This window comes from Grus americana, chromosome 3, assembly GCF_028858705.1.
Source record: "Grus americana isolate bGruAme1 chromosome 3, bGruAme1.mat, whole genome shotgun sequence".
In the NCBI taxonomy this organism is placed as follows: domain Eukaryota; kingdom Metazoa; phylum Chordata; class Aves; order Gruiformes; family Gruidae; genus Grus; species Grus americana.
The window spans coordinates 95,389,232-95,402,857 of record NC_072854.1 but is presented as its reverse complement, the minus strand read 5'-3'; the positions used below and the strand labels follow the sequence as shown (position 1 = coordinate 95,402,857).

Below are 13,626 nucleotides of genomic sequence, written 5' to 3'. Positions count from 1 at the left end.
TAAGTTAAATGCATAAGGAATCCTTCAGATGGTGTGGGCAGATATTTCTGAATAGCCACAAAGAAGTTAGTGCTAAGTGTATTTATTAGTTAGCAGAATTACCTAGGTGTAACTAAAACTCTGATTCCTTGAAGCCAGTCAATCATTCTTAAAATATGGTACATATGTGAAACCGTTACCTCTTCCAAAACAGACAACTGCCTTGGCACAGCAGAGTAAGTAATACTGCAGGGTAAACAGTGGGATTGGGTCACAGATTCGAAGGAGCATCATAAGGAGAACCACCAACCCCATGCCCTTAAATTCCTTCAATGCTCTTCCTTTAATCCCTCATACTAATGTTATTTATACAGTGTTTATTAAGGCCTCAATTTAAAAGTGGTTTCTAATTTCAGGTGGCTTGTTTAAGTCACCCAACTGCTAGAGGTCTGCAAGGCGAACTCCAGCTGAAATAGTGGAAGCAACGGGCAATACGTACCCAACCCCACCTCGTTCCTTATGATCGCAGTAATACATTCCAGCTCTTCCAGACACCACTGCTCAGCGTGCATGGCTACTCAAGCTGTGTTTCCTTAAAATGGCGGGAGTCGGGGAAGCATTGGCTATTTGGGGAACTTGCATGCAAAATATGTTTTTTTAAGTAAGAAGATACCAGCAGATGGATTTCATGAAGGAAAAATATTGAGCAAAATGCCATATTCAGTCCAAATAGTTACAGTGAATAAGAAATGTGAAACTGAAACCCAGCTTGTAACCACATCTTGGCAGCATGTGGTTGCAGGTAATAATTGTCTTCACAGTCCAGATTCTCATGTAGTTCCCTGCCCATGAAACAGAAAGTTGAGAACATGATCGTCTTGACTGGCAGACAGAGCAGGTGGATGGCAGCTTTGAACTGCTTGGAAACTACAAGAGAGGCTCAGCCTTTGGAAGAGTAGGTGCTGGTCAGGCTCTTCCATGATGACCCTCCAAAACACCTGATCATCAGGATATTTCCTACTAGTCTCTATGTACAACAACAGCAGAAGTGGTGGTATGTCCTCCTCATCAACAAGAATGACAACAAAACAACTGTTTTAAGGACAAGGAGAAGGTGATAGTAAACTTTTACTTGCAGCATTGTCTAAGAATACTTGCAAATGTTTCCTTCCCCCATGGCAAAGGTAGGTAGATGTGGAGATAGGTCCTCAGAAATTTCTACCCTCAATCATATCCTGAATTTTCTAGAATGCATGGCTGTTGGCTTAGACCTAGACCCAGTTTAGAGTACCCACTCATTTGGCACATGCAGGTGAGAAATTGGTCTGTTACAGATTCACGGAGTTTAAGGCAAGAAAGGACCATTACAATCACCCATTCTATTCTCCTATGTATTACCACCCTTTAAATTTCACTCAGTAACCCCATATAGAACCAAATAACCATCTATTTAACTAAATACCCGGCTAAAATGTGTCTTCTGAAAAAGTTATTCAGTCTTGTCTTAAAGAGGATATGAAGAGTCACTCCTTTGGAGGTTTTTCTTAGCAATATACCACCCATTCAAAGTACAAGCCAAATTTATGGTTTGAGTTTGCTTAGCCTCAGGTTCCAGATGGCTGAGACATTCTTCACCAATCTCCACACATTCTCTGGAGCCATTCAATCATTTTTTGGTGACCAGTACAGTCTTACCATTAGGGTGCTTTACACTAAGCAAATCGGCTCTTAACCTTCTTCCTGTTAAAGCTAAGTAGGTGGAGCTCTAAGGCTTGCCTCAAATGTGTTTGTGGCTTTCTGTACGATTTTTAATCAATTCCTAGGAAACTAATGCATCTGTCATAAACGTTGGACACCGCATGTCAAAAAAAAAAAAAAAGAAAAAAGCTATTGGACAAAAAAGGGACATAGGAGAAAAGAGTGTGAGCCCTAAGCAGCAAGTCTACAAAACATTACAGAAGGCAGCGTTCAGGTCTAGTCTTCATCTGTTTTACTTTATTTCCTTAAGTTCAAACCTTACCTTTAGATCTCCTAGACACATAGAAACAAAAAAATAGGGAAATCATTGTATTTCCATAGCTGAAGAAAAATTCTAGACCCCCCCGGATTATGCACAGAACTGCTTAGCCCCTGGGCAGGACGGTGTTGAGGCAAAGGCTGCGACCGAAGGCGTGTGGAGCCAGGGCAGCGGCGCGCCTGGGGGCTCCCCCGTCGGACGGTCCCAGGGGCGCTCGCGGCGGCGCTCTGCATCCTGCTGCCGAGTGCAAGCCAGGACTGCTTCCACTCAGCCCTTCTGTAGGTCATCTGCTTTGACCTGGAACAGAGCACTGATATTTGGGCTCCAGGCCGTGGCTATTCAAGGACTGAGTTCATATTTGCTAAGCTGTTAATTACTGTGTAGGACTTAGTTTAATACCAATGACACAGCAGGAAGTATCCCAAAGTCTCTACTTTGCCATTCTCCACCAGTACCAAGGGGACTGTATACCGCTTCTTACTTCACATTATTATGTCTTTAAAAATGATCAGATCATAGTTTCAAGAAGGAGCCATCCTAGGAATGACATATATTTAAAAGAAAGGCAATTTCCAATTACTACAGTCTGTAAAAGCCAGAGATCAGATTCAATTACACTGCACTTTGCAATTTTCAATCTGTTGGTGCTCATTCCAGCAGAGGCTCGTTAAATGCTCTCTTGCTGCAGACCTTAAAAATGTGCTTACCTACTGAAAAAGAAGAGGTTCTCAGTCCAGAGCTTCACCATAACTTAAGCCATCAAAACCCAGGCCAGACCCCAGGCTCCGCTCAGAAACTCCACTTATGCAAGGATGGCGCATGGCTGGGTTTCGGACCAATAGAACTCATGGGCTACTGAGCAATGTTAATGTGAGCCCAATTTAAAATGTGGATTCACCATCATACACAAATACGCTGTTCAGATTCTGACGGGCACACTGACCTATTACTTACATGCTTCTACATCCAGAATTCGAATGTCCTCCTTCAATTTTCCCTTTTTGAGAATCAGGCCCTTCTGGCTTCACGGTTTGGTTACTATTGCTGCGACACATCAAATCTCCAGAGGTAACAATGGGCACGTGGTGAAGGTGTTTGCCCTCATGTTTCCTAATGAACATTCAGGCAGATTGTTAATGGGAATACTCACAACCAAGGCAGGTTGCAAAATCCAGAGCACCACAAAGGCAGTGAGATTCCCAGGCAGGTGGTCTCTTCTCATAAGTACAATGCAAATTATCCCTTGGGTATGCTACTATTAAAAAAAAATAAAAAAAAAATCAAGCAGCAGTGCTAAAGCCAATAGAATTGTATTAGTTCACATCAGATCAAAATTTGGCGCTCTCTAGGAAACTATGTAACAGTGGTTCTATATGATGAATCTATATGATTTCCAAAGAAACCTGTTACAACAAAGCAGATTCAAAATATACCATTAAGGGAGATAGGAAAAATATTTGCAAAAAGGGAAAACAGTTACATTTCTAAACTCGACCCAGAACTGAGTTCAACCCACTGACAGATTTACTCCTTCCCCCTTTTCTGCACGTGCACTTGTATGGACCTTGTCAAACACGAAACTAAAGCAGAGGAGGAGAACACCAACAGGAATAACAGCACACATCTCAGTATTTAAAGATGAGACTAATTTTCCAACAAGAAAATTGCCAGAAACAATGAACTGATCCTCTAACAAGGCAGATCAAAATGATCTAAAATTTGTTTAGGAGACTAGATACCAACAAGGGTAATTTCCATTAAATCTTGCCCATTAACAATGGCATAGTGTGAAATTAGCACATGCCTGAGCGGGCCATTGACCTTACCCTGTGGTTATTTAACCTACCGTGTAATGGTGCAGTGCACCATGAAAAAGCACAGTTCAAAGTGGGCAGCTGCCATTGCAGATTTAGCTTTCATCTTCAGGTGCATTTGTTTCGTGTGTTCAATTTACATTTCTTTTAAATATTGTGACCTCCTTGCTCCCCCTCCTGCATTTCCTTTTTTAAGCTTGCCTTACCAGGTGTGAGTAAGTTTTCATTTTTGCTTTAGTTTTGGGTGTGGTGGAAGCCAAAGATCCTTATCTGCTATTGTTCCCACTAATAATGAACTACATTACCAGTGACATGGGGCAAGGTGGTTTTGTGTAATAAGGGCAAATCAGAGTAATTTCAGAGAAAAGCATGGAGTCAAGCTCAGATTGCATAAATTACTCCAAAGTCACAGGAGGAACCAGGTCATATAGCAGACAGCAATCTAAAACCTAGATTTGAACAGGTGTCAGTTGACCCTCCTGCCACGAAGAACGATTAGAAAAAGCACCGGGGGGGGGGGGGACGGGACGGGGGGGACGACAGACAGACACGAACGGGAACGAATGCTGAAGGAGCCGCAAGCGCGAGAGCCCCGGTTCTCTCCCGAGTCCGAGGAGTGCAGAAGCACACAGCAGCATGCAGGGCCACTGGCGCTTACCCCTCCAGCCCTCGGGGGAGCGCAGCCGGAGCAGCGCTTGGGCAGCATCCAAGAAGAAAGAGGTTTTTGTCCCTAAACGGTGGGGGTAAGGAGGTTCCAAGGAAGAGGTGAAGTTGACTTTGGCAGCCTTGAGGAAAATCCCAAGGCAGTTTTTGAGGTGAAGCGAGGGGAAAGCTAGGAGACGGGCAAACTTAGAAATGCGGCAGCCGCAATACCCATCAAAATGGAAGTCACATACAGATTAAATATGAAGACATAACTTCTGAGCTACGAGTATCATTGGGAAAAGGAGCTAGGCAATTCGGTACAAAGGGAGCTTCAAAGCTGCGTGGTTTTAGCTAAACAAACGAAATGTTAACAGGAGGCACTGACATGAAGTTGGCTTTTATAAGGAAGAACTTTCCCTTCCTCCTCCCAGCAAGGCAGCAAGCCAAGCTGAAAGCCGATGATCAAAGGTCAGTCACCGCTCCTGAATCTCACTAGTTATCAGGATCTCCGCTGGAAACAAATGCTTTCACACTACGGTCGAGCACGTTTATAAGGGCTGCTGAAAGCTACATTTCAATTAATGCAGAGGTAATACACTTTGGGTTCTGGGCAACATCAGTATGTGAGATATTTCGAGTGGCAGTGAGTCAATACTCTATTACTAGCAGCTCGGCAGGCAAAGCGCCCGCCGGGAACAGGGACGCAGCTATGCTCTCCCCTCCCGGGAGGGGCCTCAGTGGGGAAGCGTCCACTTCTGCTGCTTGCCCCGTGCTCGTTTTTTTGGGTAAGCTGAGAGCTGTGGTTTCCAGGATTATCAGCTCAGCACCACCGTTAGAGCCCTACACTTACTGTAATGATACGTTTCAAAGCCTCCTTCAGAAAAAACAAGCCTCTGCAGATGAAAAGACTGCTAACGTGAATTTTGGAAGCCAGCTTTTGTCAGCGCTACTCAAGTGTCCCTCCTCTCCGTCTTAGAGACCTGCCTACCTCCATTCCCCAGAAAGTTAGCATCTCGTCACTTCTGTTGGGAAGTACTATTTATATCACTGACACGGGATCACGCAACTGGGGTCACAGAGATAATTATTTATACTTAGGGAGGGAAACACACGGCATTTCATTTTCCTGCAGAAAAGACCCTTTAGTTTCTCTTTGGTCTTGGCTACAAACTGCATTCCACTTTTTTGGCCTTGAGCTGTTGGGGAGTAGCTTCTGGACTAGAGAATTAGGAAGAAACTGAAACAATATTTGAGTATTGATGTGCGGTTGTGTACTTTTCAGCAGAGTGTCCTCAGCCCATTGACGGCAGATAGTCCCCCCTGCCTACCTGGAATTTTCTGCCTCTCAGAATTGATCCTTTCTCCACTGACTTTTCTTCACTGCCTACAAAAGTTACTCAAGGAAGAATTTAGAAAAAATACTTAAAGATCTGTCTGAAAGACATCATACTGGTTAACAGAAAGGCAGGGATTTTTTTTTTTTTTTCCCATAAGACTGTGCCTGGCAACTCCATCCTGCTATGTCACATGCATACACCACAGGGCTCATTAGAAAACAAGAATTTAACAAGGGAAATGGCAAAATCACGCATCTAATATGGGTGAGCTAAAATGAAGCTGAAGGGGAAATAAAAGATGATATATCCACAAACACTGATCGAGTTGTGGGCGTTAATGACAAACAAAACTTTTCTTCATTGAGCTAAACAGTAGTAGTTGGGACTGAACATTACCTAAACTTAATATGCAAATGGAGAAATAAAGCTGTATTTTTTTTAATGAATGAAACTTGCTTGGGGGATGGTTGGCAAAAATCTAAGCAGAAATTAAGACCCACTTCAATCCACAAAATAGGACTTAAAGCCATAGACTTCTCTTTTCACCAGGGCTCATTTCATCCTTCAACAGGCAGAGAAAAGAATGGAAGAGTAGAAACCAATGCAATAGCTTCAGAAAAAAAAAAAAATCTAACTCACAAGTTGGAAAATAGCAACTCAGCATGCTTTGTGGGTTTTCTTCCCCCTTTTAAATTATTGTAGCATTTATTCCTCCACAGTGTATTCAAGTTCCTTGTATGTTCATCACTTCAGAAAGGAATTTGAGTGGAGTGGGAGTGCATAGCCAAGTACATGATTTGGATTACCTACAGCTTTCTCCAAAAATGCAGATTTATCTCTCTATCAGCTGATTTTGGAGGTGTGCCAACTAAGTAGGTAACACATAAGAAAAGCAGTAGTCCCATTCTTTTCTTCTTAGCAATTACCTTTTCAATTAAAGTTGGGAGCAATTTTTTTTTAAGTCTGTCATATTGTTGAAACACGTTCAAACACAAAACTGCTTGTTGTGCAGCAAATAATCCTTATGTCATGCAGTGACTAAAAGCCTACAGTGACAGAGATCTCTGCATAGGACACTTCCACACTTGTATAGAGCTTCCTGACTTTACTGTGGTTCTGGAAAGATGTGGAGCTTGCTGCACAGAGAGTCCACATCAGCAAAAACCATCAATAAAACCTTGCATGTTACCAATAAAACCCAGCAGATTTCTATGTACCTTCCTCGCCAAAGCGGTAACACTGTGGAAAAACTGAAGAGGACAAAGTTTGCTTTCCTGCTCTGTACCAGAGCAAGGAAAAACTGCCTTCTCACTTGCTGCTTCTCCTAGGTCCACCTATTCCAGCTGACCTTTGAGCAGGGCACGGCACAGAAAGCAGCACTGTCGTTCAGCTTCCTTGAATCACCCGGTTTCCATGTGAAGTTTAACCTCGTTATCAACAACTCTGACTGTCACACTCGAAAAAGGGCCCTTGAAATCCACAGGCTATAACTTAATCAGTGCTGCAACTCCCACAGAGCACTTAGTACTGAAACAAGGATGACTGCGTTTCTTTGGAATTTTGTCACATTTTATTCTGCAGATTGAAAAATTAAGCCATCATACATACCAAATTCACCCACTTCGGTTATTTTGCATATAAGTCTTGATTTCACTAGCTGTTCTGTACGCTGTATTCATTTTGTGCACAAAGATGAAAACCCTAGCCAGATTCGGGTCCTGCTGAAAGCTCTGACTCATTCTCATACATCTCTTTGCTCTAGTGCCTGTCTGTCTTCCTAACCTTTATATTCTTTCTCTGTAAGAAAGACTAAGAAAAAAAATCTTTTTCCCCATTTACTGATGCTAGTGAGAGTAATGGCTTTTGTTCACAGTCTTAATATAGCATCATCACCATTCTCCTCCAGGTTTTCCATGAAACAGCCTACTTCATCTTATCAGTAGTCACCAAAATCAGTTGAAACGTTTCTATGGATTCCAACGGGCACTGAAATAACCCCTTACAAAACCCAGCTTGTGCAATTTTACTCAAATCTACTTTATACTAGGTGGAGGTTTTTTTCAGGAAATATTTTAATACTTGGGTCTATTAAATAAGTTACAGAACAACCCATAGGCCCACAGCTGCCAAAGGGAAAATAAATGGAAACATTCATTGAAATCATGCCTGCAGCTCACACAAGGGCTCTCTATCTTTCAGTCTTCTACAACCAGGATGGGAAAGTACTTGTCGGGTTCAACAAAGTAGTGACCAGTACCAAAAATCTTTAAGCATATTCAGTTAACCTGGTGGGCAATCAGAAGGCAAAGGAGAAGACAGTCCTCTTACCAGTCTGTGGCCTTTGCTGTTGTAGAGTCTAATGCTCACTGACCTCTGACAGATGCACCAACAGTCTCCTCACAAGTTAATGCGATGGCTCACCCTTGTTGTTCTTCACCCGTTAATCTGTTATAAGGACAATTGCAGCATTTCAGCACCAACACGCAAGAAGTGCTGGGCTCACATAAAGAAGTTGGTATCAGGTGAAAGCTCATGGAAAAGGGGGTTTAATTATCTCTTTCTTTTTTTTAATACCTATTGAATTTCATCCTGTAATCTCAGGCAACACTTCTCACTCATGGTGTACCCGTGAGATGAGAACACTAACATTCAGTGTCTGGCACAGCCCTTCCTGCAAGTCTTCTTCTGGTGCTCAACTTCCTTCTCCCGGTTTTGAAAATGCAGTTGTGATTTGCAACGCACAAAACGCTTCAGCAGAGGATCAGCATTTCAAGGTGGCTCACATTTTTTAAATGTTGTTTCCTCACCACATCATAAAAGTACTTTTGTTCCCACTTAGCTTATCATAACTTTGGATATGTTACATGGTGGGATCACTCACATGGCAGTGAGCACAGAGCAAGGTGACTACATCTACTCAACTTAGTAAAACATGGCCTACTACTACACCACCGAATAGAGACAAGTTTTCCTCAAGCAGAGGATTATTTGGCTTAGCCATAGGTTCATTCATATCAGATTATCTCATCACAAGGTCATGACCCAGCTGAGGTGACAATGTTGATCTGCAGCTTCCAGAACAAAAGTCCAAGCAAGAGAAAAAAAACCCAGTCAGTCTTCAATTTCAAACTTCAATTTTCCTTCCTTCCTTCATCCTTTTTCCTCCTTCCTGGCAAGAAAACCAGCACCAGCTTCTTTGGGTGCTGCATTATGCAACCCCCACCCATAGCAGACCCTGTCAGCATGGAAGTGCTCATTTCACCCGAGTTTCTGGGACGTTGGCTGCAGCTCAGCAAAGCAGATAGACATGTTTCAAGTTAAACATGAGAACAGCCCCCAGGAATCAAAGTAGTGACCTTGCCTACTCACCTACCTAAATGCTTAACTGCATCAGAGCTGATGTGGCCTAACTTTGGCCCTGGACTTACACGCCAGAGGCTGGGTTTTTCCACTTGCTGCTCTAAAGAACACAGCAAGCCTCCTTTTTCAGATGTTGAACTCCAGCAGGTTTAGCTAATGTCAGGGGAAATCACGAGTCCTCTGGAAATCTCTGAAATTTAGGCACATAATGTGTAAAGGAAGATCGTACAAATCATGCAGCCAAATAAGTAAATTTTGGCAATAAACCAGTCATTTACTGAGGAAGCAGCATACAGAGAAGAGGAATTAACTGGGAAGTACTCTTCTGTAAAATTATTTGCCCAATTTCTGTGTAAGCTATCAGCGAATCTTGGAAATTACCTTGGAGATTTCCAGTCACTGCCAGCTCTCTATTTCCATGCCACAGAGATAACAAAGACCCACTGAAAATCCGCCTCTGCTTCCATGCTGCTTTTAGGCACCTTTTCCACTGTTTTCTCTGTGGTGACATTTTTAAACAATAAGAAAATTCTACCTGGCATGGCACGGCACGGCACGCTGTCCCTCTCGCTCCATTTCAGCAGCACTGTGGGACCCGTGATTCACTATTGCTACACGCACGGCACGCAGGGACTGCGGGCTGGCTCCAGAAAAAACCCTACGCGCACGCGAGTCCACTACTTCGAGACGTAAAGCCAACTCCACCAGCTCTGCGCTGCCGCTGCAGCACACAGTTCTCTGTGCGGGGAGAGTCGTGAAGGCTTGAAGAGAGACCCTAGAAAGCTGCATTTCTGCCAGTCCTCCTGAGATTCACTGGAGCAAGACCATAAAGTTAGGTCACTATTTATTTCTGCATGAACTCCACTGAATAGGAGTGGGCCAGGTACAAGCACTAAAACAAGAACGAGCCTGGCCTTTAATCCAAACCCTGAGACTTGACACAAACGTGAAAGATGTAATAGTAAATATCTTTTTTTAAAAAGGTTCTATTTCCTTCGAATATATGGATGCACTTACCTCCAGGGTTGCAGCTGCCAGCCAGAATCTATCCATCTTCAGAGATGAATAGTTAGTGAGATTATGAGATCATATCCTCTGAAATTAATTCCCTGGTATTCAGCTTGTCCAGCTTCAATTCATGAATTCTGCACAAAATGTTTCAGGAAAACAGAGTGCATCTCAGCTAAAGATGACTTGTTAATAAACAAGATTATTTTACGAACACAGAAATTAGAGAAGGTCAATAAACAAACTCTGTTTTAATAACATATTTTGCATTTTTCCCCAAGAGAACCAGAGCAGCAAACGAATTTGTGTTTGTATGAAAACTCCAGCTCCACATACTCTGCTGCTGTTAATCAGTGCTCTTAATTGCTCTGGGGCAAGCCTGTTTGCATCAGCTGAGGATGAGGCCTCCCCTGGATTTGATTCACCATTGGATATCAAAGATAACTATGCTAAAATGAGCAATAGTAATACTGATACCAACCAGAAATAAGGTGCAGGAGAACATGGGCCTCTCCAAGAAGTGCAGAGTGCATCTTAGCCGGATTTTGTGGTTTTAGAAGTAGGTCCTAATTAAATCATCCACCAGTAAATGGGTGAATAGTCATTTTTTTGGCTGAGCAATAAGCAGGAGAGCTTAACAGTCTGGTAAAACATTTTATCTCCTGCATGGCCATTTTCAGCCTATCTACGGTCTGCCTTTTGAGGTATCACCATATTAAAAATGTTCTTCCCTGAAGGTATTTCCACATTGCAGCAGATGTCACTGACTTGGCACTATTTGAAAGGTCTATTAAAAGTAATGCAATTAATTACTTGGGTTGTCATCACAGCACTGCTTTTGAGATATTTAAAATGGTTTATTATTGATAGCCTAATCCTGGAATGTGCTGAGCACCTTCACACTCAACCATGAACCCCGAGACAAGGGCCAGTGCAGGCTCCCCAGTCACTGGGCATCCTCGGGTCTCCTCCTGACACTACTGCTCTGCGCGGCACCCAGCGCGGGGTGCAGGACCGCCGCTTCTAGGAGACTCGACCCACGGTGTTTGGAGTACCGAATCCTGCATTAGCCGATGATTTGGGAAAGCGATATTCACCGCAGCCTGGGGAGGACCCGCACCGGAGCGGAGGAGCATGACAAGAAGGGAGCAGCAGAGAGGAGCTGCGAGGTGCTGGTGGTAAGACCACTCCCTGTTCCCTCGCTGAAGGGATGGGTTGTATGTACCTGTGGTGATAACAAGGGGAGGAAGAGAGGAGTTGAGAGTTAAGGGGTAAAATTGAGCCTGGAAAAGGGGGAAGGAAAGGTCTTTTCTCTGAGTGTTTTTGTCTTTTTGCTTTCCAATACCCAGATCAGTAATTAAATACATATATAGCAACTGGCAATATATTAAGTTAACTTTCCTCAAGTCTAGCCTGTTTTGCCCGTGATAATAACCGGAAGTGATCTCCTTGTCCTCATCCCAACACATAAGCTTTCTCATTCCTATTCTTCCTATTCTCTCTCCCCGCTTCCTGCTGAGGGGAGGGAGGGAGGGAGCAGCTGGTGGGAGTTTGGCTGCCAGCCATGGCCATCCCACCGCACTGAGATACCAAACATCTCACATTGACAAATGCTGAATCATGTGCAGGGCACTGGGAACTACAGCACCTATGGAAACCTCAAGGAAAGGCAGTAGGTCCTGGTGCCCACTGAGCACTGAACTCAGCCAGAGCTGGACCACCACCTTTGCTAAAGTGTCTGGCTGCATCTTATTTCTTCAGGAGGAAGCATCTCTTGGGTTCTGCTAAATTTCTGCCAACACATTTGACTTCCATCGTGGGACAGAAAATGCAATATAGTAAAGCATCCTTGAAAAATTGCTGAGCTCTGCTCTGTGGCAGTAATGGCAGCATCTATTGCCAATAAAATGAAAAGGAACAAATTCTGAGAGGTGAAAACTAAAAAAATCTATAGGCATACAGAGGATAACAGAAGTAAGAGTAATCTACCGCCTGGGTCTCTAAAGCACAAATCTTTGGTTAATTTCAGTTGCTGATATTGCTGCTGTTTGTTTCATTTTAGACATACCACCAGCAAACGAAAAGGAAGCATCAGATATAGGGTTGGATTATAGAAGATATTTTACACACAGATTCCTCTCAAAATTGATTCAAATGGTCTCAGATATGAGCCAGGTCATGCAAACTAAGATCCCCCTAAACACTGTAAACAGAGTAAGAATAAATATGAATTTGAAATACGAAAAGAGGGGAACATCTCCACGCATCTTTCTCAGCATCCTCAGTGATATGGAAGACAGAGCCATTGGCACATTAATGACAGCCATGTACAGTACTAAACCAGAACTTTTCTCAAGTGCTACCAAGGGCCAAGAAATGTTACAAGGGAAGTAATAGCAGTGTGGTTAAAGTAGAAAGAAAATACAACATAAGCAGATTTAGGACCCCACCTGAAGTCTGCTGCATTTGGGGTAGAAAACCCTTGACTCAGTGATGCTTTAGATCTTTCTTTAGTGAGAAGAATTCAAACTAGCATTTTCTCTGCGGGAAATAGAGCTGCAGATACTCCTCTAAGACCAGACACAAATCTGAAAAGCGACAATAACGACAGTGAACTAGAAGTGAAAGCAGGGAACTAGCTTGGTTTGACTATGTCATGCAGTTTGGCAGCTATGCAAGCGAATACATTTTGGGCTGCAAACACATACATACATGATGTGGCGCTGTGCCAAGGGACCCGGGCTGGCTCTGAAAGAGGTAGTTGTGGTACCAAAACCTCTATGGCTGTGTTTGCTTGGCACCTCATTTGATCTCAGAGGAGTAGGGTGTTTTACCTCAGTAGCAGGCAGCGTCAGAGCAGCATGCGAGCGCAGCCAGCAGAACCGCATGCTGGCAAAACCCAGGCTGACTAATTTTGAGCTAAAATCCATGGAAGGTCTCAAATCCATGGAAGTTTTCCCAGCTGTTGAAAGAAGGGCTGTAGGGAAAAAACCCCCAGCACCCAGGAATCATCTCTACAGACCGTCATGGCTGGCTGCACTCACTTGAAGAGCTGAAGTGTTCCTGGTAGCTGCTAGAAGATCTGCCAGATGCTGTCTGCTGGCTACAGTAGCGTTCCCAATGAGCTGAAGTGAACTCTCTCCTTTGGGATCAAGTACAGCCTTTTCCTATTCCAAAGGAGAGACTGTGGATGAACAGGCTAACCTTACCTCTGTTTGAACTCTGTGACATTACATGAGAAGTTTGCCATTTGAGTGTCATTCTATTCTGCACCGATTTCTTCCCGCTCCCACCCCCCCTCTTTCTGTGAGTGGAAGGAAATGGATTAACTAGAATTCAGTTGACCCGTTGTTTAAGACTGAGTCTTACTCATTATGCTCATACAAGGTGGCACAGAACTAAGCAGACGTCTAACCTAGACAGGCAGGCTTTTATGTTATGTAAAGCATAAGCAGATTTCAAAGTA

The 13,626-nt window shown here is 43.4% G+C and overlaps 1 long non-coding RNA gene across 1 annotated transcript; it reads right to left on the bottom strand.

Annotated features, from left to right (window-relative positions):
• Positions 1–5,120: 5,120 nt before the first annotated feature.
• Positions 5,121–13,322, bottom strand: LOC129205308 (uncharacterized). Its single transcript, XR_008576685.1, has 3 exons — positions 13,205–13,322; positions 10,170–11,385; positions 5,121–8,237 (listed from the first exon to the last, which is right to left on the bottom strand). It is a non-coding gene; the product is annotated as an uncharacterized LOC129205308 (long non-coding RNA).
• Positions 13,323–13,626: the final 304 nt, after the last annotated feature.